Raw genomic sequence first — 24,905 nt, 5'->3', positions numbered from 1 at the left:
ATATAGGCATTTAGTGCTATAGATTTCCCTCTTAACACTGCTTTAGCTAAGTACCAGAGATTCTGGAACATTGTCTCTTTGTTCCAATTAGTTTCAAATAACTTCTTGATTTTGGCCTTAATTTTATTATTTACCCGTGAGTCATTCAGGAGCAGGTTGATCAGTTTCCTTGTAGTTGTGTGATTTTTAATTAATTTCTTAAGCTTGAGTTTTAATTCAATTTTGCTGTGATCTGAGAGACTGTTTGTTATCATTTGAGTTCTTTGCATTTACTGAGAAATGTTTTACTTCCAAGTTTGTGATCAGTTTTTGAGTGAGTGCTGTATGGCAATGAGAAGAATGGATATTCTGTTGTTTTAGGGTGGAGAGTTCTGTTGTTATCTATCAGGTTTACTTGATGATCTAATAGTGGGGTGTTAAAGTTTCCCACTATTACTGTGTGGGAGTCTAAATCTCTTTATAGGTCTCTAAGAATTTGATTATGAATCTTGGTGCTCCTGTATTGGGTGCATATATATCTAGGACAGTTATCTCTTCTTGTTGAATTGAACACTTTACCATTATGTAATGTCCTTCTTGGTCTTCTTTTATCTTACTTGGTTTAAAGTCTGCTTTGTCAGAAACTAGAATTGCAGCCCCTGCATTTTTCTGTTTTCCATTTACTTCATGAGTTGTCCTTCATCCCTTTATTTTGAGGCTAGGTATGTCTTTGACCCATAAGATGGATCTCTTAAAGACAGCATACCAGTGGGACTTGGCTCTTTATCCAGCTTGCCATTCTGTGTCTTTTAATTGGGGGATTTAGCCCATTTACATTTAAGGTTAATATTGTCATGTGTAAATTTGATTCTGCCATGATGATGTTAGTTGATTATTTTGTAGACTTGTTTATGTCATTGCTTCATAATATCACTAATCTTTGTACTTTGGTGAGTTTTAAAAATATGGTATGCTTCACAAAATTTTATGTATCCTTGCACAGGTGCCGTGCTAATCTCCCTATCATTCTAATTTTAGTATATGTGCTGACAAAGTTAGCACTACAAATATCTTAATAATAATGTGAGATCATAAAATACCTACTATACTGTTTTCTTTTTACATTTATAAACATCCTCCAAATTAGTATTTATGTCATTTTCTTATTTTTTTTTTTGAGATGGAGTTTCGCTCTTGTTACCCAGGCTGGAGTAGAATGGTGCAATCTCGGCTCACTGCAACCTCCGCCTTCTGGGTTCAGGCAATTCTCCTGCCTCAGCTTCCCAAGTAGCTGGGATTACAGGTACACGCCAACATGCCCAGCTAATTTTTTGTAGTTTTAGTAGAGACGGGGTTTCACCATGTAGACCAAGATGGTCAGGATCTCTTGACCTCGTGATCCACCCATCTCAGCCTCCTCTTATGTCATTTTCTTTTCATTATACTTTAATTTCTGGGGTACATGTGCAGATCATGAAGGACTGTTACATAGGACAGTTGATGAGCATTTGGGTTGGTTCCAAGTCTTTGCTATTGTGAACAGTGCTGCAATAAACATAGATGTGCATGTATCTTTATAACAGAATGATTTATAATAATTTGGGTATATACACAGTAGTGGGATTGCTGGTCAAATGGTATTTCTATTTCTAGATCCTTGAGGAATCGCCACACTGTCTCCCACGATGGTTGAACTAATTTACACTCCTACCAACAGTGTAAAAATGTTGCTATTTCTCCACATCCTCTCCAGCAACTGTTGTCTCCAGATTTTTTAATGATCACCATTCTAACTGGCATAAGATGGTATCCCAACGTGGTTTTGATTTGCATTTCTCTAATGACCAGTGATGATAAGCATTTCTTCATATGTTTGTTGGCAGCATAAATGTCTTCTTTTGAAAAGTGCCTGTTCATATCACTCACCCACTTTTTGATGGGTTTGTTTGTTTTTTTCTTGTAGATCTGTTTTAGTTCTTTGTAGATTCTGGATATTATCCCTTTGTCAGATGGGTAGCTTGCAAAAGTTTTTTCACCTTTTGTTGGTTGCCACTTCACTCTAATGATTGTTTCTTTTGCTGTGCAGAAGCTCTTAAGGTTAATTAGATCCCATTTGTCTATTTTGGCTTTTGTTGCCACTGCTATTGGTGTTTTAGTCATAAAGCCCTTGCCTATTCCTGTATCCTTAATCCTAGATACTGCCTAGGTTTTCTTTTAGGGTTTTTATAGTGTTAGGTCTTATGTTTAAATCTTTAATCCATCTGGAGTTAATTTTTGTATAAGATGTAAGGAAGAGGTCCAGTTTCAGCTGTCTGCACATGATTAGCCACTTTTCCCAACATCATTTGTTAAACAGGGAATCCTTTCCCCATTGCTTGCTTTTGTCAGGTTTGTCAAAGATCAGATGGTTGTAGATGTGTGGCATTACTTCAGAGGCCTCTGTTATGTTCTATTGGTCTATATCTCTGTTTTGGTACCAGTACCATGCTGTTTTGATTACTGTAGCCTTCGTTTGAAGTCAGGTAGCATAATGCCTCTAGCTTTGTTCTTTTTGCTTAGGATTGTCTTGGCTATGCAGGCTCTTTTTTGGTTCCATGTGAGGTTTAAGGTGTTTTTTTCCAGTTCTGTGAAGAAGGCCAATGGTAGCTTGACGGGGATAGCATTGAAATTAAATTACTGTAAATTACTTTGGGCAGTATGGCCATTTTCATGATATTGGTTCTTCCTAACCATGAGCATGGAATGCTTTTCCATTTGTTTGTGTTTTCTCTTATTTCTTTGAGCAGTGGTTTGTAGTTCTCCTCAAAGAGGTTCTTCACATCCTTTGTTAGTTGTAATCCTAGCTATTTTATTCTCTTCATAGCAATTGTGAATGGGAGTTCACTCATGGTTTGGCTCTGTTTGTTATTGGTGTATAGGAATGCTTGTGATTTTTGCACATTGATTTTTGTATCCTGAGACTTGCTATAGTTGCTTATCAGTTTCAGGAGATTCTAGACTGAGACAATGGGGTCTTCTAAATATACAATCATGTCGTTTGCAAATAGAGACAATTTGACTTCCACTTTTCCTAACTGAATACCCTTTATTTCTTTTTCTTGCCTGATTTCTCTGGCTACAACTTCTAATACTATGTTGAATAGGAATGGTGAGAGAGGGTACCTTGTCTAGTGCCAGTTTTCAAAGAGAATGCTTACAAATTTTTCTCATTCAGCATGATACTGGCTGTGAGTTTGTCATCAATAGCTTTTTGAGATACATTCCATGTATGCCTAGTTTATTGAGAGTTTTTAGCATAGAGGGCGGTTGAATTTTGTCAAAGGCCTTCTCTGTATCTATTGAGATAATCATATGGTTTTTGTCTTGGGTTCTGTTTATGTGATGGATTACATTTATAGATTTGCATACATTGAACCAGCCTTGCATCCCCAGCATGAAGCCCACTGGATCAAGATGGATAAGCTTTTAGATGTGCTGTTGCATTCGGTTTGCCAGTATTTTATTAAAGATTTTTGCATCAAGATTTTTGCAAGGATTGTAAATTAGTGCAACCATCGTGGAAGACAATGTGGTGATTCCTCAAGGATCAAGAAATAGAAATACCATTTGACCCAGGAATCACATTACTGGGTATATCACCATTCTAACTGGCATGAGATGGTATCTCAGTGTGGTTTTGATTTGCATTTTGTTTTTTTGAATTGCATTTCCTTTTTGAGTTGTGTCTCTGCCAGGTTTTAGTATCAGGATGATGTTGGTCTCATAAAATGAGGTAGGGATGATTCTCTCTTTTTGTATTGTTTGTAATAGTTTCAGAAAAAATGATACCAGCTCCATTTTGTATGTCTGGTAGAATTTGGCTGTGAACCCATTTGGCACTGGACTTTTTTTTGGTTGGTAGGCTATTAATTGCTGCCTCAACTTTAGACCCTCATTATTCGTATACTCAGGGATGCAACTTCTTCCTGGTTTAGTCTTGGGAGGGTATAAGTGTCCAGGAATTTATCTGTTTCTTCTAGATTTACCGGTTTATGTATATAAAGGTATTTATAGTAATCTCTGATGGTAGTTTGTATTTCTGTGGAATCAGTACTGATATCCAGAGGCATTCAGTTAGAAAAAGAGGAAGTCAAATTGTCTCTATTTGCAGATGACATGATTGCACATTTAGAAGATCCCATTGTCTCAGCCCCAAATCTCCTTAATATGATAAGAAACTACAGCAAGTCTCAAGACACACAATCAATGGCAAAAATCACAAACATTTCTATACACCAATAACAGCCAAACAGAAAGCCAAATCATAATTGAACTCCCATTCACAATTGCTACAAAGAGAATAAAATACCTAGAATTACAACTGAAAAGGGATGTGAAGGACCTCTTCAAGGAGAACTACAAATGGTGCTCAAGGAAATAAGAGAAAACATAAACAAATGGAAAGGCATTCCATGCTCATGGTTAGGAAGAATCGATATCATGAAAAGGGCCATACTGCCCAAAGTAATTTACAGTAATTTAATTTCAATGCTATCCCCATCAAGCTACCATTGGCCTTCTTCACAGAACTGGAAAAAAACACCTTAAACCTCACATGGAACCAAAAAAGAGCCTGCATAGCCAAGACAATCCTAAGCAAAAAGAACAAAGCTAGAGGCATTATGCTACCTGACTTCAAACGAAGGCTACAGTAATCAAAACAGCATGGTACTGGTACCAAAACAGAGATATAGACCAATAGAACATAACAGAGGCCTCTGAAGTAATGCCACACATCTACAACCATCTGATCTTTGACAAACCTGACAAAAGCAAGCAATGGGGAAAGGATTCCCTGTTTAACAAATGATGTTGGGAAAAGTGGCTAATCATGTGCAGACAGCTGAAACTGGACCTCTTCCTTACATCTTATACAAAAATTAACTCCAGATGGATTAAAGATTTAAACATAAGACCTAACACTATAAAAACCCTAAAAGAAAACCTAGGCAGTATCTAGGATTAAGGATACAGGAATAGGCAAGGGCTTTATGACTAAAACACCAATAGCAGTGGCAACAAAAGCCAAAATAGACAAATGGGATCTAATTAACCTTAAGAGCTTCTGCACAGCAAAAGAAACAATCATTAGAGTGAAGTGGCAACCAACAAAAGGTGAAAAAACTTTTGCAAGCTACCCATCTGACAAAGGGATAATATCCAGAATCTACAAAGAACTAAAACAGATCTACAAGAAAAAAACAAACAAACCCATCAAAAAGTGGGTGAGTGATATGAACAGGCACTTTTCAAAAGAAGACATTTATGCTGCCAACAAACATATGAAGAAATGCTTATCATCACTGGTCATTAGAGAAATGCAAATCAAAACCACGTTGGGATACCATCTTATGCCAGTTAGAATGGTGATCATTAAAAAATCTGGAGACAACAGTTGCTGGAGAGGATGTGGAGAAATAGCAACATTTTTACACTGTTGGTAGGAGTGTAAATTAGTTCAACCATCGTGGGAGACAGTGTGGCGATTCCTCAAGGATCTAGAAATAGAAATACCATTTGACCAGCAATCCCACTACTGTGTATATACCCAAATTATTATAAATCATTCTGTTATAAAGATACATGCACATCTATGTTTATTGCAGCACTGTTCACAATAGCAAAGACTTGGAACCAACCCAAATGCTCATCAAGGATAGACTGGATAAAGAAAATGTGGCACATATACACCATGGAATACTATGCAGCCATTAAAAAAGGATGATTTCATGTCTTTGCATGGACATGGATGAATCTGGAAACCATCATTCTCAGCAAACTGACACAAAAACAGAAAACCAAACCCTGCATGTTCTCACTCATAAGTGGGTGTTGAACAATGAGAACACATGGACACAGGGAGTGGAACTTCATAGTCTGGGACGTCTTGAGGTGTATGCATCATAGGGGAGGGAAAGCAGGGCGTAGCATGATTGGGGAGGGATAACATTAGGGGAAATACCTAATGTAGGTGACAGAGGGATGGATACAGCAAACCACTATGGCATGTGTATACCTATGTAAGAATCCTGTACGATCTGTACACGTACCCCATAACTTAAAGTATAATGATTAAAAAAAAGAAATTGAGTTGACAGTGAGATTCTTTATTAGTAGCATAAGGTAAAGTAAAATGAGGTTTTAGTCTAGGAAAAAATGAATTATAAACTTATATGAGGGAAAAATCTGTTTTTTCTTTTCACTATATACTATATTTTGAGGCGGAGTCTCACTTTGTTGCCTAGGCCAGAGTGCAATGGTGCAATCTTGGCTCAGCACAACCTCTGCCTCCCTGGTTCAACTGATTCTCCTACCTTAACCTCCCAGGTAGCTGGGACTACAGGCATATGCCACCATGCCTGGCTAACTTTTGTATTTTTAGTAGAGATGGGATTTCACTATGTTGGTCAGACTTGTCTTGAACTCCTAACTTTGTCATCCACCTGCCTCAGCCTTCCAAAGTGCTAGGATTGCAGGTGTGAGCCACTGCACCTGGCATCTTTTTACTATATTTAACATCAGTAACCACGGTCACCCTCAGACTAAAACAAAACAAAAAAACCACAGTGTAATTAAAGAAAAAAACAGGCCAAAAAGGAATCAAGTGAATGCTTTCCTCAGTATTTAATGGTACTGATTTTACTTCATGAGTTGCTAATATTTTCAGCAACTATCAGACAAAGGATATGAAATGCAGGGTTGAAAGCTCTGTTCAGGATTTGGAGTTTACAGATTCTTTTCCTTTTTCCTCAGACTGCCAAGGCTGAAATTGCTTGTCACCCTTTAGTTTGACAATAGATCGAAGTCAATCTTGATTTTGTTTCTGTATTGATTTAATAAGTATACTACATTTAAATAACACGATGGAATCCCTCTAATAATTTAGTTAAGTTTTTCTAAGTAATTGGGAGTACTACGTATTGCTGAATGGTCTCTCTGTTTAATCCATAAAAGTGCAGAGGTGTCTGCTCAAACCAAATTAAGATGACTTAAACCCCAGAGCTCTCATTAGGAAAAGCCGTGCAGACAGCATTGTATAGCTCCATGGTTTTCCAAATGCAGTCCTATGCATGGGCTCGCAGGCATGGGTAATTCCAGAAGAATTGATTTTCTGACTTCCATGATCGTCTTTTCTGAAATGGATCTGCCTGAGAATGAGCTTTCATTTAGGTACTGCCTCACACAAAATATTTCCCTTAAAAACACATGCAAAAAATAAAATATAGCTGTTTGGTATTTTTGCTAGTTAGGTGATTTCCAAATACACATTTAGTAAAACTGAAGGAGACCTAGTATAATTTTTAACTTATAAGTTGTCACAAATAATTTCTGATGAGAGTATACTATGTCATAAATAAATAGATCCTCATTCATTTTTCACAACATTAAAACTATAAAACAAGAAATTATTGAATCGTAATACTCATTAAAGGGAACCATGTAAAATTTCTGTTACAGAAAAATTTTCGAGCATTGTGATTCCTCATCTGTAAAATGGAAGAGGAGAATCAGATGTAAGATTCCATGCTCTTTGTTCTACAAATTCAGTGCTTATTTCTCAAGTCTATAGAGACACATTGACTATCTCATCCTTCAAAGAGCCAGTTGAGTAACTGTTTCAAATATGGAAACATGGCTAATCAAACATAATTTGACAGTCATACTAGAAACTGTCTTTTTTCAAAAACTTTGCCAGCGTCCATATTTGATTCTACTTCTGTTTTCCTTTAATCATTAAATTAAAGATATTACCTTGAAATATTATTGAAGATAATTGTTTGAGACACTAACTTGTATTTTGCCCCCATTGTATTTCTTCCTCTTACTGAGAACTCAGCCGGTATCTTATGCTGTCTTGCTTCAGGGGCGTTGATGTTACAAGCCTTAAAGCAGAAGTTGTCTGAACACAACTTCCTCCCCCAACATTATGTTTTTGAAAACAGAAGTCCCTTTAATGGATTAAGCCTGTTCATTTCAGAGTGATGTGGGAGATAGATTCATCTTTGGAAGGTGGTGAAAGGAATAGAGCAGGTGGGCAGAAATAGACAGTGCTCATGAGAATAAAAGATTTCTTATATCTATGGGAGAATGTGTGTTTACATCTGATGATGGTAATTATGTTCCTCTGCAGCAACCTAGGGAGAAGATAGGACTTCAGAAGGGACAGCTGCAAAGTGCAATCATGGAGACTAGATAATTGGCCAAGGCTTTTAGCCTCAGCTAAGATATTACACTACAACCAAACAAACTGTGCCCATGCTAAGGGTAGAAATAGTAAGAAAAGTCCAAGTATGGTGGCTCACGCCTGTAATCCCAGCACTTTGGGAGGCTGAGGCGGGCAGATTATGAGGTCAAGAAATAAGAGACCATTCTGGCCAACATGGTGAAACCCTGTCTTTACTAAAAATACAAAAATTAGCTGGGAGTAGTGGCACATGCATGTAGTCCCAGATACTCAGAAGGCTGAGGGAGGAGAATTGCTTGAACCCGGGAGGCGGTGGTTGCAGTGAGCTGAGATCATGCCACTGCACTCCAGCCTGGCAACAGAGCAAGATTCCATCTCGATAAAAAAATGAATTAAAATAAAATAAAAAAGGATAAGAAGAAATAGCAAGAAAAGCCTACCTTTTAATGACTCACATAGGATTATATAATTTATTTTTCAGCTGTGACCATGATATAAAAAGAGTAGAAAACTTTTCTTTATTTTCAAGGCAGGCTGAGAACTTTTTGGATATTGGTGCAACCTTAAAGAATAAATGCTGCTCTCACCACCCTGGGTTCTGTGGGACTCAGCAATAGGTTTATATTGATTTAGAAAAACAAAGTGTTATGGCATTTCTTGTAAAAATATATGATTAAAGAAAACTCACACCTCTACGTATCTACTATAATTTTCATTTTTCAGACAGAATAACTATGCTATTCATTAACATTTTTAGCCAGGTGTTTCTGGTTTCTCTCCTGTACAATGTAGTTTGCACTTCCCCTCCCTTTGAAAGTGGGCGTGGCGATGTAATTTACTTAGATCAACCAAATGTGTGTGGTGGTGCTGGCCTCACTTGCAGGCCGAAGCAATAAACGTGGGTCTGCCCTCCCACGTAGGGCCTTGTCTTTCCCTCTGCCTCAGCGATTGGCAACGCTTTGGTTGGCTCTTCTGTCAGCTTCGGTTCCGAAGTGAGGATGACACGGAACAGAGCACCCAGTCTACCCACAGGGACAGGAAGCATGAGCAAAATGTAAGTCATGGTCACTTAAGATGGTGCGATATCAGAACTGTTTCCAGGTACAGCAGAAACCCAGAGAGTCAAACACTTGTTTAAGTTTACTTCTCATTGAATGCATGTTGATTTCAAATACAACTCTCCCTGCTAAGCAGTTAATATTCTGCCAGTATTTATTAAGTGCCTGCTAAGACCACACCTTGCTAAGGACCCTGAGGATACAGTGTTGAACGCCACAGACAGGGTCCTTGCTTTCGAGCGAGCTACTCACAGACGTTAATTGTTGTTCAAGAATTTGGTCAGGAGTTAGCATTAAGTTTATAATTTCTAGAATCCATTTCCTTTACCCCTCACACAGACCCCCACCTTTAAGAAATGGGAATAACATTTGCCCACTTCCAGACTTTTGGGGCCTCCTTTTTTCTTTGTGATTTCTTAGACTTTAACAACAGGAGTGCCTTCATCACATCTGCAAGTCATCTAAATATCCTGGGATATAATTTATCTGGCCCCGCAGGCTTGAATTAATTTAAAGCTGTAAAGTAGTCCCTTATTATCTCTGCACCTATCTTGTACTTCAATTCCCTCCTAATGATGTTTGTTCTAGATTTGCCAGCTTGAAAATTATTTTCCTTGATGGGGAAAACAGCAAAACAGAATACAAATAAATCTACTCTCTCTGCTTTGTTGCTTAACATATTTTTTGTAATAAATTGTAGACTTTTTCCTGAGGTGTGTGGATTGTTCTGAGCAAGTGTATGTACCTGCAGCATAGCCAAAAAAGGCTATGCTAGGGATTAAGACCAGTTAATAACGAGCGAAGGTGAAACTAAAAACTCATGCAGGTGTTCCAAAAATGCTGAGGGGAGCTGGATGAAATTAATATGTGTCTGGGAGAACTCATTGGAGAAGCACCTGGAATGTTTTTGGTAGTATGAATACTCTAGCTCAACGCATTTTTTTTTTTACTCTGAGGCAACTGAAGTTAGCACATTCATATTTGAACGAACGTAGAATTACAACTGGTTTAACATTTGTAAAGCACCTACTCTGTATGTGGTACTGTGTCTGTATGGTTGCTGTTTTCCTAGGATGGTGATAGTGATCAAAATTGAGAGTCACCACTGTTAGTGGTTGTATTCAGTGCTCTCTCTTATGGAAAAATTGTGGGTTCAGTTTGGATCAGGGAAAACTTTATTCCTGAGATTTTTTTTTCATCTCATCAGATTCTTGTGCAGGTTTTCAGGTCTTGGATTTTGATTCAATATAAAGCTCTCTTCTGCTTTATCTATGTAAAAGCCCTTGTTTTGTCTTAACAGCTTTCCAGTATTTCAAGCCTTTGTAAACTTCTTCAGATTCTCTCCATTTTTCATATGCTTACATCTCCTCAACTTGAATGTCTGATCTCATTACTCACCTTGTAAAGACATGAAAGTTTTCTCTTTAGTTTCCGATTACTAACTTTGGTCAGTAGCTCACATTAAGTTTATAATATGGTAACTAGTACTTGCAGTCTCTGATTTTTCTTCCTGACCATATACCCTTTAGAACTCCTCACCAAAGGTACAATTCCATCTCTCTCGTAACTTTGTAAATGTTCTTTCAAAAATATATAGCATTTTGCTTTTCTCTGACTCTCACTCCTTGGCTATCATGAACTTCAATGTGACATGGTTACACGTCTCCCAGAGTTTCTGTTACCTCAACATTTATAGCCCCCTCTTCCTAGATTATAAGTCTATCCAAGAGTAACATTTCTTTGCTTCTTTAACCTGCAGTCAATCGATTTCAGTTTTTAGAGTGTATCACAGGGTGGTCTGCAGACACCTGAATCAAAATTACGTGAGTGGTTATTTACAATGTACATTTCTCAGTGCTCTTTCTCAGAACCAGCTATGCAATTAGCAGGGCATAGTTCAAAATGAAAGTGCAAAGCCCCATGTTGAATATCATTAAGAATTTTTGATGGTGACATAAAAATCATTAAGAATTTGTCATGATGGTGACATTAAGACATTAAACCAAGTATGGGGCCCTTCTGAGCGTGCCCCAAAAGCCAGCCAGAATATTTGTTCCTCAAAGATTCTGATTGAGGAAGTTTGGAGTGGAGTCAGAAAGTTGCATTTTTAGCCAGCTCATTGTATTTTCTGATGTAGGCTGTTCTGTAGGCTTGATTGAAAACCCTGTTCTGCCTGATGACCCATACTCATGCCCACAGCAGATTCAAACAATAATATTCGAGCTTGCATGCTTTCAGAAGATCAACACTTTACTAATACATTTTGCCTTGGTGCCTGTTTTCCAATGTATTTTAGAAAATCATTCACGTATAGTCTGACAGGGTTATTTATAATATCATTCCACAGGAATATCCCATCTTGTCTCTTTTGTATTAAATAAATGCTTTTTTTTTTCCAGGTGGTTAAATCTTTAGATTTTGTAGCTATATACATGCAGATGTAGTGACAAAGAGACATGTTTATAATATGTAGTCATGCACCACAGAATGATATTTTTGTCAATAGCAGACCTATAGGACAATGGTCTCATAAGATTGTATTACTGTATTTTTACTGTATTTTTATACAGTAAATACATTGTGTATTTAGATACACAAATGCTTGCCATTGTGTTCTAGTTGCCTAAAGTTTTCAATGCAGTAACATATACAGGTTTGTAGCATGGAAGAAATAGGCTATGCCATACAGCCTAGGTGTGTAGTAGGCTGCAGCATCTAGGCTTGTGTAAGTAACTCTATGATATTTGCACAATGATGAAATTGCCTAACAATGCATTTCTTAGAAGGGATCCCTGTTAAGCAATGCATAACAGCATAGTTAAGAAAACTTCTATTTGAATATTTAGTATGTACTTCTAGATTCTTTTGGGGGGAGGGAAATGTAAAGCAATATATAACAGGAAAAATTTTTTTGTAAAACAAATATGAAAATGCTAAAAAGTGATCTCTACTGGATATAGAACTCCCAGAATATATACCAATATATGTACATATTTTTGCTCTACATGACCATAAAAATATTCATATATGTACATAAAAATACATATATATGTAATATAAAGAATACAAATTTTAAATGTATGGTCCCAATACATGCATATGCATTGGTCCAGCAGACAACACATTTTAAGATGATCACCTATGAAATCACATTTGTCCGTTGATGTTAATTGCGTAAATCCTCTTAATTCCTAGATATTGTGTGTTAGTGCATAAACATTAAATTTGACCCACTTTCTCATTAACTTCTTCAGAGCTTCTGGGTATCTTCTCTACTATGTTCTATGTTGATCTTTCCTCAGGTTGAATTTTATCTATGCATTTTCAACAAATCCACTGAAATTTCGATTCAGTTCCGTAGCCATCTATGTATTCATTGAGCACAGGTCATATTGCATGCTAGACAAAGAGACTATATAGATAAAAACTACCAGGACATTATCTCTTCTTTTAAAGAGTTCAAATGAAGTTGAAATTAGTAAATGGACATTTATAGTAATAATATATAATGATATATATATGTTTCCTTCCGTGGCTCTGGGCTCAACTCCCATACTTCTTGTTATAGTAAACAGAATCTTCCTCTCTGGTCTTTTCCTGCTCTCCTTTTACCTGCCCATAGCAAAATTCTAAGCTGGTTATGGGTTACAAGAACATTATTCTAGAAAGGGTCCTGAAATATACCCCAGAGGAAGGAAAATTACACAGAAAGGCCCAAAAGAATCTGAACAGACAGGCTTTACCTGGTTTAGATCATACCCTTTTTGTCCAGTCACATTTCAATATGGTTGTCCATGCTTCAATCATGCCTATCCAAGGAAGTCTCCCTAAAAGCCCAAGAGGACAGACTTCAGGAGTTTCTGGATAGCTGAACAGAGAGGTTCCTGGAGGGTAACATACTCAGGGAGGGTATAGAAGCTTTGTGCTCTTCCCCATTCCTCATCCAGTGCATCTCTTCATCTGTATCCTTTGTAATATAATTTATAATAAATTAGTAAACATGTTTCCCTAAATTGTATGAGCTTCTCTAATTAATCAAACCCAAAGAAGAGGTTGTGAGAACCTCAACTTGAAGCAAGTTGATCAGAAGTTCTAGAAGCCTAGGCTTGCAACTGGTGGGGAACCAGGAGGAGCTTTTGTGGAATTGAGCTGTGGGATATGATCCTATCTCCAAGTAGATAGTGTCAATTAAATTAGAGGATACCCAGCTGGTGTCTGCTGCAGAATTACCTGCGTGCTGATGGGGGAAATCACCACATATTTTGGGGTTACATATTTTGAAGTCTTATTGTATTGGTAGTTGTTATTTGGTGTGAGAGTAGAAGAAAAATATAGCTTTCTTTTCCAAGAAGTAATGCATGCTGAACCCAACAATTAAGTTAAACTCAAGGTGCTAGTGGAACTCCATAAAGAAATGCCTACTGAATCTAGATTAGGTTGTGGGAAAGTGGTTCAGAAATAGTTCCCTGAAATAGGTACAAACTGAATGAGGCTAGAACAATGAGTCAATTGGGCAAAGATTAGCATAAAGGTTGTGTGTCAGTCAGGATTCTCTAGAGGGAGAGGGCTAATAGGATAGATGTATATATGAAAGGGAGGTTATTAAGGAATATTGACTGACGTGGTTACAAGGTGAAGTCTCACAACAGACTATCTGCAAGGAGCAAGGAAGCCAGAAGGATGTGCTTGCTTCCCATTCAGCCATGATTGTAAGTTTCCTAAGGCCTTCCCAGCCATGTTAAACTATGAGCCAATTAAATCTCTTTCCTTTATAAATTATCCAGTCTCGTGTATGTCTTGATAAGCAGTGTGAAAATGAACTAATGCATATAGTTTGCAATAAATGGGCTGGGTACAAAAATATCAGGGGCATATTTTTGAAAACTGCTTTAAGTAAAAAGCTAAGCCAAATAATATTTGTTTCTATTTACCTAGGTGAAGAATTTTAAACGTTTTTCTAAAGGAAGGGGAATACTGATAAATTTTAACCAAGAAGGTGATCAGATTTTGTCTATAGTAAACAAGCCTCCTGAATTATCCATTCTTCTCAGTCCTAAAGAATATTTTACCCTTGCCAAAATAACAGCGTAAGTCATGATCCGTAAGAAAGCTTCTCCTCTTTGACACTATCTAGTAGTACCAGCTTTTGTCTACGTTCCTTTAAAGACATAACAGCACAATAAAAAAGAATTGAAATTCCCACCTGCATCATAAACCCTTTTTTTAAAATTTCTAATTAGGACTTTAAGGGACCTCGAGGCGCTTTAGAGTTTCTTCAGAAGGTGTCACACAGTCTATAAGGGCATCAACAATTTGGTCATAAATGGGAAAGATGGGCCTGTTACCATCTGCTATGCTCTTGTCAGCCCTGTATCTAAACTCCTTAAAGATCACATATCTTCCCATTTGCCACATCACATTCCCATATGGCTGCTCAGTTTTTCACTACTACACATTCTATTCTTGTCTGGAAAAGAAAAAGTTTCTATGAAGCCTACTCTTAAATAAGTGTATGTTATTCCAAGTAGAAGTAATACAAGTCATAAGAGGAGACAAAGTTGATTGCTGTTAGTCATAACAGCTTTCACAATTGACCATTTTCTCTAAATATAAAAAAAACCCCAAAGTTTCCTCTTAAGACCTCATAATTGAGTATAAAATTTCAAAAAAATTGTATGGAGGGCCATGTAATTGGCTCATACCTACTTACTTTACAGCATTACAAAAAATCAATTTATCAGCAACAACTACTAACTGTAGGTGATATTACCTATTCAACCTTAAGAAAGAGATATTTGAACTCTGGGAATCTCACTGCCTATAAAGATGTTATTGTCAATTTTTAGTAATATGTTTACTAAAGAATTCACTATAATAATGGTTGTTATATTTCTACAAAACCTATAGCATTACAAATCTAAAAGCTATCTTGCTATCTAAATGTTAACTCCTACTAAGCTTTGGCATTCATCTTAGAAGTTATTTTTTAAAGTCGAAATTTTTCTTACATTCCTATTATTTTGAGTAAATTATTATTAGCATTGCTCAGACCTGTTTTATAAATCTAACTTTGTATTCTTTTAAAATTTACTTTTCACATAAAATAATTGGTTCAGTATTTTCCAGAAGCATGAAGGAGTTTTTCTTTCTAAATATAAAAATGAGTTCCCCAGTAAAAAATTCTTTCTTTACATTATATTTCCTTTATTGCTTCCATTTTAAGGTGACATTATGGGAGAAACAATAATTGCCTTGTTCATTTTGATTTATTTGGCCCTATGCCTCCTTACCTTGCTAATGAAAAATATACTGTCCTACATGGGTCATTTATGATGTGATTCCCTCAGATGCTTTTTGCATTTCCAGGCTGCAGCATAATATATTAGCTTAAAATACCTAAGAGGAATTTGTTGTGTTTTGTTGTTTTTATTTTGTCTTTCTACCTAATGGGTAATTTAAGCAAAGATATGTTTTTAATTGTAAGGACTAAGAGGCAAAAGACAAATGACAACTATTGTCAAAATGAAAGCTTTTGCTAAGACCTGTTCTTCTTTGTCCTAATTTCCTGAGTCCTGCTATATAAGTGAAATCTTATTCTTGCTTACTCTGTGAAACCATCAATACTTTCTGTTGTGGAATTACTTACCAACAGGCAGAGAACTACTTTTGTTTCATCAGAAATGTGTAAATGTGTCCACTTTCTTACCAAAGGAGCAGGTGTCTATGAAAACATTTATAAGTCATCATGAAATTTGTACAAAGGCAACTTCATTTGTTTTATTGCCAGGGAAGAGGATAGCATCACATAGAGTATCATTTAAAATCCAGAAAGAAATCCATACATTTATGATGAACTTATTTTCCACAAAGGTGCCAAGAATATACACTGGGAAAAGACAGTCTCTTCAACAAATGGTGTTGGGAAAACTGAATATCCATATGCAGAAGAATGAAACTAGACCCTTCTCTCTTGTCACATATAAAAATTGAATGAAAATAGATTAAAGACTTAAATCTAAGACTTGAAACTATGAAACCACAAAAAAAAACTTTGGGGAAACTCTCCAGGACATTGGCCTGGGCAAAGATTTCTTACTGTTCCACCAACATCAGCAACCGAAGTAAAAATAGACAAATAGAATTACATCAAGTTAAAAAGCTTCTGCACAGTAAAGGAAACAGTCAACAAAGTGAAGGGACAACCCGCAGAATGGGAGAAAATATTTCCAAACTATCATCTAACAAGGAATTAATAACTAGAATATATAAGGAGCTCAAACAACTCAATAGGAAAAAAAATCTAATAATCTGGTTTTAAAATGGGCAAAAGATCTAAACAGACATTTTTCAAAAGGCATACAAATGACAAACAGGCATATGAAAAGATGCATCAGAAAATTGCAGACCAAAAGTACAATGAGATATTATGTCACCCTAGTTAAAATGGCTCTTAGTCACAAATAGGCAATAACACTTGCTGGCAAGGATGTGGGGAAAAGGGAACCCTTTTCCACCAACAACAAACTGTTGGTGGAAATGTAAATGCTCTTCTGTCACTATGAAGAGCAGTATGAAAGTTGCTCAACAACCTAAAAATAGAACTATGATAGGATCCAGCAATTCCACTGCTGGGTATACTCAAAACAAAGGAAGTCTACATATTCAAGAAATATCTGCACTCCCATGTTAATTGCAGCACTATTTGCCATAGTGAAGATTTGGAAGCAACTTGTGTGCGAGTAACAGATGATTAAATAAAGAAAATGTGATACTATTCAGACATGGGAAAGAATGAGATCCTGTCATCTGCGACAACAGGGATGGAACTTGAGGACATTATGTTAAATGAAGTAAGCCAGGCAGAGAAAGACACACTTTGCATATTCCTACTCATCTGTGGGAGCTACAAATTAAAACATTTGAACTTACAGAGACAGGGAGTAGAATAATGGTTGGGAGAGGCTGGGAACGGTAGTTGGTAGAGGGGGGTGATTAATGGGTTAAAAAAAACATCGAATGAATAAGATTTAGTATCTGATAACAACAGGGTGATTACAGTCAACAATGAATTATTGTACATCTTAAAATAACTAAAAGAGTATAATTGGAATGTTTGTAACACAAAGAAATGATAAATGTTTGAAGTGATGAATACCCAACGTACCCTGATGTGATTACTGCACACTCTATGCTTGTATCAAAATATATCAGGTACTCCATAAATATATATACCTACTAGGTTCCCATAAAAATTTAAAATTAAAATAATATATAATATATTCCAGGAATATTAAACTCACATGTTAGCAGGGTAAGAAGGTCATTTTCTCCATAGTTTATTATTAATATGGTTGAGGCCAGAAAATGTTTTAATAGAAAGTTTATATTAAATGGAAAAAGATATATCAATTGTTTTAGTGGCAAGACTTTATAGTTCATATTTTCTGATGCTCTTACAAACCTTGTTTTCACATGAATACTTTAGTCTTTAAGCCTTAAATGAGTTGATTTTAGTCCCATATTAGACGGTGTATCATTTTTTTGGTTTATATGTAATCCAATACAGCTAGATGGGAACACTGAGAGTTGAAACAGGATAATGCTTATCATGAAGCCATAGGTTCCTTGAGAACAGGCTGTCTCAGAGCCAGCCTGGGACTGAAGACTGCATAGGGAAAGGAGATGTCAGGGTCTCTGAGTACTGCCGAGAGGAATGGTCTACAGACTCACCCAGAATCTTGAGTCCATGGGAACATTTGAGCAGTTCACAGGCTTGGTCCTGGATGGCATTAGCTTTCTCCAGCAAATCTGAAATAATTCAAAAAGTCAAATATGTATGGAAATGTCATAAATACAGAATATGTTCTTTTACCAATTGACATGAACTGACTACAGGTATATAATGAGAAAAACCCGGAATCATATTAGAACAAAAACCTTCCTCCAAACTAAGAGAGAGCCAAGAGACAGAAGAATAACTTGGAAAAGTCCAGCTTGAGAAGTAGGTGTGTTTATTAGTACTTATATAAGAGGCACTCCTGGATGGCAACAGAACAGCTTTGAAGATTTGTGCTGCCTCCCATCCCTATGCTGCTTTTAAGCTTGTTTAGCGGCTCTTTGCCTACTGTGTGGGTAGTGGGATTGCTTTCCTTGGTAGTTCTCAGCTACTCTCCAGGCTGCTTGGCTTCTCAGGAACATCTGCTCTTTAGCTGAGCACCATAGCCTTGAATCATCACCTTGCATTCAGAACCTGACACACTACAAGTCTTTTAATTGATAGTCTTAATTTTGTCTTTTTTTAAATGTATACTCTCGTAAGTATCTGTTTTTAAAAGACATCCACAGAGCCAAGGCATTTATATATTTTATTTTAAATGTCTTGGTTATTTACAAACAACCAAGCAAGACATTTATACATGTTCACTAAAGACTATGGTGTTTGTTTCTACAACTTTCTGTTAGGTGCATTTGTAGAAATGTTTTTCAGCATTAATAGTTCAAAACTTAGTTTTAAGCAGCCAACCCACTATAGTCAGACTACAGTAAAGACATTAATTCTTTTTTTTTCCTAAAGGCCTTCCAATATGAACTTTATTTAAAATTCATTGGTCCTTTTTTTCCAGATCATCCTTTCTCCCTATATTTTCATAATTGCTGTTAACCTTAAAGATGTTTCATACAAGTACATAAAGACAGATACAAATGAATACAGTAAATCCTATGAAAAGAAAAATATATACTTTAATTGCTTATGAACTTTATATTGTTGAGAACCATTATTTGTCAGGGAGTGATTGCATGAACATTCCCACATGAATGCATGTACTGTAATTATAATGATTTGTAATGATTCAACACTTGTAGTTAGAGCAACGTGCTCTTCTGTCTGCATTGTGTTTTGATGTATTTGTAGGTGTTATGAATCAAAGACTCGTAGATGGTCATTATAACCTGACATGCTCAGTTGTAGGAGAGCTTCTTAAATTCATTAACCTCTGTTAAATAGACACAAAATGCTAAATCAAGAAGATTCCTTCTGATTGTTTTAGAAATTAGTAATGACCTCATAACAGCGATATCTCTTTTGGGTGTTTGACAGAAACAGTATCTTGTAAGGAGGAGTAATAGAGAATTTAATAATCATGGATATGAAGAGGGGAAAAAACAGAAAATCTGCTCATTATAATTGGTAGTATAATTAGAGATGGCTGGACAACCAGAGCAGTGAAAAGAGCAAATAATTTGTAAATAATGAAGAGGAGGCTGGGGAAAGCTGCTATTGTAATGCCATTTCAGAGGTAGAGTTGTAGAAATCAATGGAAGCAGTAAACAAAAGAACTGATCCACTGATGCATAGTGTGCATAGTGGGAATGATATATAAATTATACATACGTTCTTACCATGTATGAATGCAAATAGTAGTATCATATTTGGAAAAGGACATCAGTTCTTTGAAACACTGTGTACTTTCCTAGACATAGTCTTTTTTTTTTTTTGTAAGATAAAGAAAGATTGTCCCCAAGCCTAAAGCAATACATATCCATACTTTTGAATTGAATCCAGGATTGATACTTTACCATTGTCTTTGAAATCAACATGGTTGATGACAGAAGACATAAATAATCCTAAGAAATCTTGCGACCTTGATTTTTGCTACTCTATTCAACCAAATTGGTTTTTCTTAGTATTTTAAACATAAGAGCATTGAATTGACTTAAACAGTGTGCCCTAGGGGCAAAGTAAGATCTTCATGACTAATGATTTATTGGAAAAAGGTACTGAGAGGAAGTGGTATATCTCAGACTTGGGACTCCTTAGGTGGTGAATAGATAATTTATATTCTATGTCATTTTATAAATAATTGCTTAAAAGTGTCGCAAGAACATTGAGTAATTCTTTAAATTTGTAGTTGTAGAGGGCCCTTAATTTTAAGGTAGCTTATTTCGCTATGCAATAAAATAAAATGTTCAATTCAGGCCCAACTCAGGACTATGCCAATTCTTATACTGTTTTCTAATTAGGAAAAAAATAGAGTGAAATTAGCACATTTTGAATGTCTCATAGTTAAATTAAAAAATAAAAATAAACAGAGGTTTGGCTGAAAGGGAACAAAGAGAAAACAAAGGGAGAAAGGATATTATAGGTTCTCAGAAGAACCTATCTGGTAAGGGAAGCAGAAGGAGAGCGAGTTACCGGCAACAGACAGAAAATTGCTTGCTTTTTTTGTTTTACTTTCCTCAAACATACACAGATCCAGCTCCCCGTACCATCTTCCCCACATTTATGCCTGCCCCTTGTCCTTCATGAGCCTTTTTTCTCCTATGCATCATTCCTTCACTCCCTTCTTTGCTTTGCTTTTTCTTCACTCCTCCCTGACAGGTGGAAGACATTTTATTAGGTGTGTGCTTGGAAACTTTGATGCACTTAGTCTGGCTCTGTATGTATCTTTTGTATGTACCTTGTCATCAATGTGACACTTGAGTACTGGGCTTGACTGATAGACAGCAAGTAACAGGATACAGCATTCATTTTAGGAACAATACTAGGCTTTTGGAAATCTGGGTTGTAGGCTTGACTCGGACTCCCTTGAGCAGTTTGACCTTGGATAATCAAGTCCTTACTACCAGTGTCAATTCCACGTCTCTGAAATGCTTGTAATCCCTTCCTTTGCTCATTTGGTCCAAACTTCTCATTTTAGGGGTAGAGAAATTAGGCTATGGAGAAAGTTATCTAAAAACATCTCATTTATCTTATATTAATATTAGTTTGCATTTATACCACTTCATTTATATAGAATTGTGTTTATGTAGAATTTTTTGTGGGTATAAAATACAACTATTGAGAATATCCCCTCCCCACTCAAAACAACAAAAAAGTTCACTTTCCTAAATTATCTGTTCTCAAACAATACCTTATCCAGGTATATTACTAACTGTAATCCTCCCCAGGGTTTTGTTTTAGATTGGGGAATAAAACGAACAGTTCAGTAGTAGAAGTGAGAGTCTGGAGATTCTTGTTGCAAATCAAGTTATCCAGGGAAAGGGGAATGGTCAAGAATAACACACTTTCTGGAACAGACAAACGAGAGTTGTCTGACGAATGGTCAAGAATAACACACTTTCTGGAACAGACAAACGAGAGTTGTCTGACTACAGTTATAAAATGAGCAGGTATACATATCATTTTGTTTTGCTTCAGTAGAAGTCTAAGTTGTAAAGATGCTGTAATCACTCTATTTTATTAGAAGCTATTATTCCATGCAGAAAGCTACACACACATACACATTCATTTACATACAAATATTCCTAAGTGAAAAACTATGTTTGATATATTTGTAATCATTTAAATATAAACTTGTGACAATTTTTGGTAGCACAAGTTTTGTTTATTTTTGAAATGGGGGTCTCGGTCTATCACCCAGGCTGGTGTGCAATGGCGCAATCACTGCTTACTGAAGCCTCTACCTTTCAAGTTCAAGCAATCTTCCTACCTCAGATGCTCAAGAAGCTGGGATCACAAGCAAATTCCACCACACCCAGCTAATTTTTTAAAAAAAATTTGTGTAGAGACAAGGTCTCCCTGGGTTTCCCAGGCTGGTCTCAAATTCCTCAGCTCAAGTGATCCTCTTGCCTCAGCCTCCCAAAGTGCTGGGATTATAGATGTGAGCCACTATGCCTGGTCTGTAGCACACATTTAAAGATTTTATTACAAGAATATCTGCTTTCCCTCAATAAAGGCTAGAGGAAATTAAATAGGAAAAGTGCTCTTGGCAGGAGAGGCACCTCAGACCTGATTTATCTACTCTTATCTATCTACATTAAGCTAATTGAAAGAAGAAATTATGTTTGCTGTGTAAAAACAACCAAAATCTATCATGTGAGGGACTTCACACAGACGGAGTTAGATAGAAAAATGAATATGGTTAGCTAAACTTGTGCCAAACCTATTAAAATGTACCTTTTAAAGTATACTTTACAGACAGAAACAAACTTGTCTGTTGTTATAATCTATTAATACAGTTCATGATACAATCCATGACATTTGAAACTTGGAGACCTTCAGTAATTCGTTATTGTGGATTGTGTATGTGTACATGTGTGTAAAGGTAGTAGCATCTGGCAAACAAAAATGGTTTTTATCTTAAATAATGTTAAAAGTGTTCCTTAAGTACTGCCCTGCTGAATTTTCTTAGTAAATATTGCCCCCTTCAGTTCATTCCAAGGATGTGCATGGTAATAAACGGAGCACATAATTTTTCTCTGGGCTGTGTTTAACTTGGCACCAGGAGATTCACAGACAAGGCAGCCAAACCCATTGAAGGCTGATATGACCTCATTGGTCACATGGACATTCTACTTCTTTCCCAGGCATTATTTCCACATGAGAAAAGATGTTGTTTTTGAAGGAGTCAGCAACCAAAACCAATGTCCACATCAAGGAATCACTGCCAATTAGATTGCCTTTAGTGGTAATGAATGATTTGAAACTGGTGTAAATTTCCCTTAAAATTCTATGCGTCCACTTTAATTACTACAAATAAAAATAAAAAGATATTGTGAGTGTCCTTTTGCCTTAGGGTCAGAGAAGGAAAAGTAAGCTGGAGAGCATTAAATTCAGCCAACCTTCATTATTGGTTTAAAAGCTTTAATAACAGTTATTTTCATAGCATTTTGTCGATTGAGCAAGCCAAGATATTACAGAAAAACCTCCTTGTTTCTGGAAAGGCTTAGGAGAGCTGAGAAAATACGGTGGAAAATATGACTACTTTTGTGAAGAAGATATAATTTGACATTTTATTTAAAAGCAAACTTAATCATTTTTAACAACCAAATGTAGACATTTTGAAATACTTGTTATAGGTCTAGAACACCATTAGTGATTTCACAAAACATTCCACAGCCTTATACCAACACTGAAAATAGTTTTCAAGAAAGCAAAAGGCTCAGATACACAATTTTTTAGTAGGCAACCTTATGTATCGCATGACTGTTAATTCCACCCTTTACTCTGCTGACCTCTTCCTTCTGTATTCAGTTCCAATGAACTAGTCAAACTTAAACCTCATTCTCCATTATTTCTAGAATTTCCCACAAGCACAGATTTTCAAAGAAACAACAGCCAACATTATAGACAAATGATATAAATAAAGTCAGTAACTTGAATTTTCACAATAGACACTGATTGAAGATGGAAGAAGCATATACAATTTCTTTGGCCTTTAATTCTCCCTTTCAATTTTGATAACTTATTTATCTTCAGCTCTGTAATCAAAGATACATATTTTAGCCACTGTTGCTGTGTTTCTGTTACATACTGCCATAGTGGATTTGCTTGGATGGTTTTTTTAATAATGGAAAACTACAAAACCAAAATACTGTATTATTCATATCTATGTTTTGACTTAGGATAGCCTACAGAACAAGTATGGCTTAAATGTAATGTCAGTGGCAATTTGGTTTCTACAAAATAAAACTCAGTTGTAAATGAATTACTTTATAAATCTACTAGAGTTGAGTTCACATTTCACTTAGAATTTTTCTTCTCTTTTTTCCCTCTTCATTTGTATATAAGTTCATGCATGTGATTTTTCTTCTCCTCATTATTACTAAGATATCCAACACTATTTATAAATATAGGAAAGTAGAAAGTAGGGGAGAAAAAGGAGGAAATATGATTCACTTTTTCTGTTTATATTCCAAATTTTACTTTATGCCTTACCTTTTTGTGATTAGATATACATATTTTTAAAACCTGTATCTTCTCATCTTTCTTGAGCCACTGTTCATAGAACCTAAGACACTCTTGTTCCCCCGAATCTATTCTGTACTCAGAAGCCAAAATAACCATTTTTAAAAAATTAGATGATTGTGTTGACCTTTCAGTGACTTCCAATGTACTTTGAATATACATTAAACCCCTATTCATGGTCTACAAGGCCCAGCATAATCTCAGCCCCACCTCCCTATTCACTTTCCTCTCATGAAACTCTTCTCCTTCAGTGGGGTCCACTTACAGAAATTCCTTTCAGTTCCTCAAATGCTCTTTCCTGATGCAGGATATTTGCATTTGCTATAACTTGCTTCTGGGAAGCTTTTACCCCTGTTTCTCATGTGGCAAACACCTCTGCTTATTTTAGTTCGACATCACTTTAGAGAGGCCAGCCATTTAAGTTGGATCCTCGTAGATGTCACTGTACTCTGTTTCTTCCCTTCTAAGCATTTATCATTTAAAATGTTCGCTTATTTGTTTATATCCCACATGTTAAATGTTATTTATCAATGTGTCCATAAAGTAGTTGAATGAATAAATAGTTATGTACCTAATCAAATTTTAAACAACATTGATTAATTTACTGAGCTAAAGGTAGATCTCAGCATAAATATGAAATAATCTCAATAATTTATTCATTGCTTTTGCTAGCTAATATTTATTGGCCAACTATTGCATACCAAGAACCCCTCTAGGTTCTGAGGATATACCAGTTTTTCCAAAATGCCTGTTCTCATTTAGCTTATATTCTAAGCATGGATGAAGGGGAAAGATAGGCAATAATAGAGTCAATTAAAAGGTCAAAAGTGCTACAGAAACAAAACAAGAAAGGAAGATTAGGGGTGTGTGTTGAATGAGGAACTTTAAGTAAAAT

General features: G+C 36.1%; 1 long non-coding RNA gene and 1 other non-coding gene across 2 annotated transcripts in view; both read right to left on the bottom strand.

The window, feature by feature from the left end:
• LOC144581582 (uncharacterized) overlaps positions 1–24,905 on the bottom strand; it is an 88,386-nt gene that overhangs the window by 37,770 nt on the left and 25,711 nt on the right. The window contains exon 2 of the long non-coding RNA XR_013532591.1: positions 17,992–18,069. This is a non-coding gene — a long non-coding RNA (uncharacterized LOC144581582). The remainder of the gene's footprint in view (positions 1–17,991; positions 18,070–24,905) is intronic.
• Positions 939–1,041, bottom strand: LOC118151875 (U6 spliceosomal RNA). Its single transcript, XR_004740278.1, has one exon. It is a non-coding gene; the product is annotated as a U6 spliceosomal RNA (small nuclear RNA).

This window comes from Callithrix jacchus, chromosome 2, assembly GCF_049354715.1.
Source record: "Callithrix jacchus isolate 240 chromosome 2, calJac240_pri, whole genome shotgun sequence".
Taxonomy (NCBI): Eukaryota; Metazoa; Chordata; class Mammalia; order Primates; family Cebidae; genus Callithrix; species Callithrix jacchus.
This window is presented reverse-complemented; position numbering and strand designations above follow the sequence as displayed.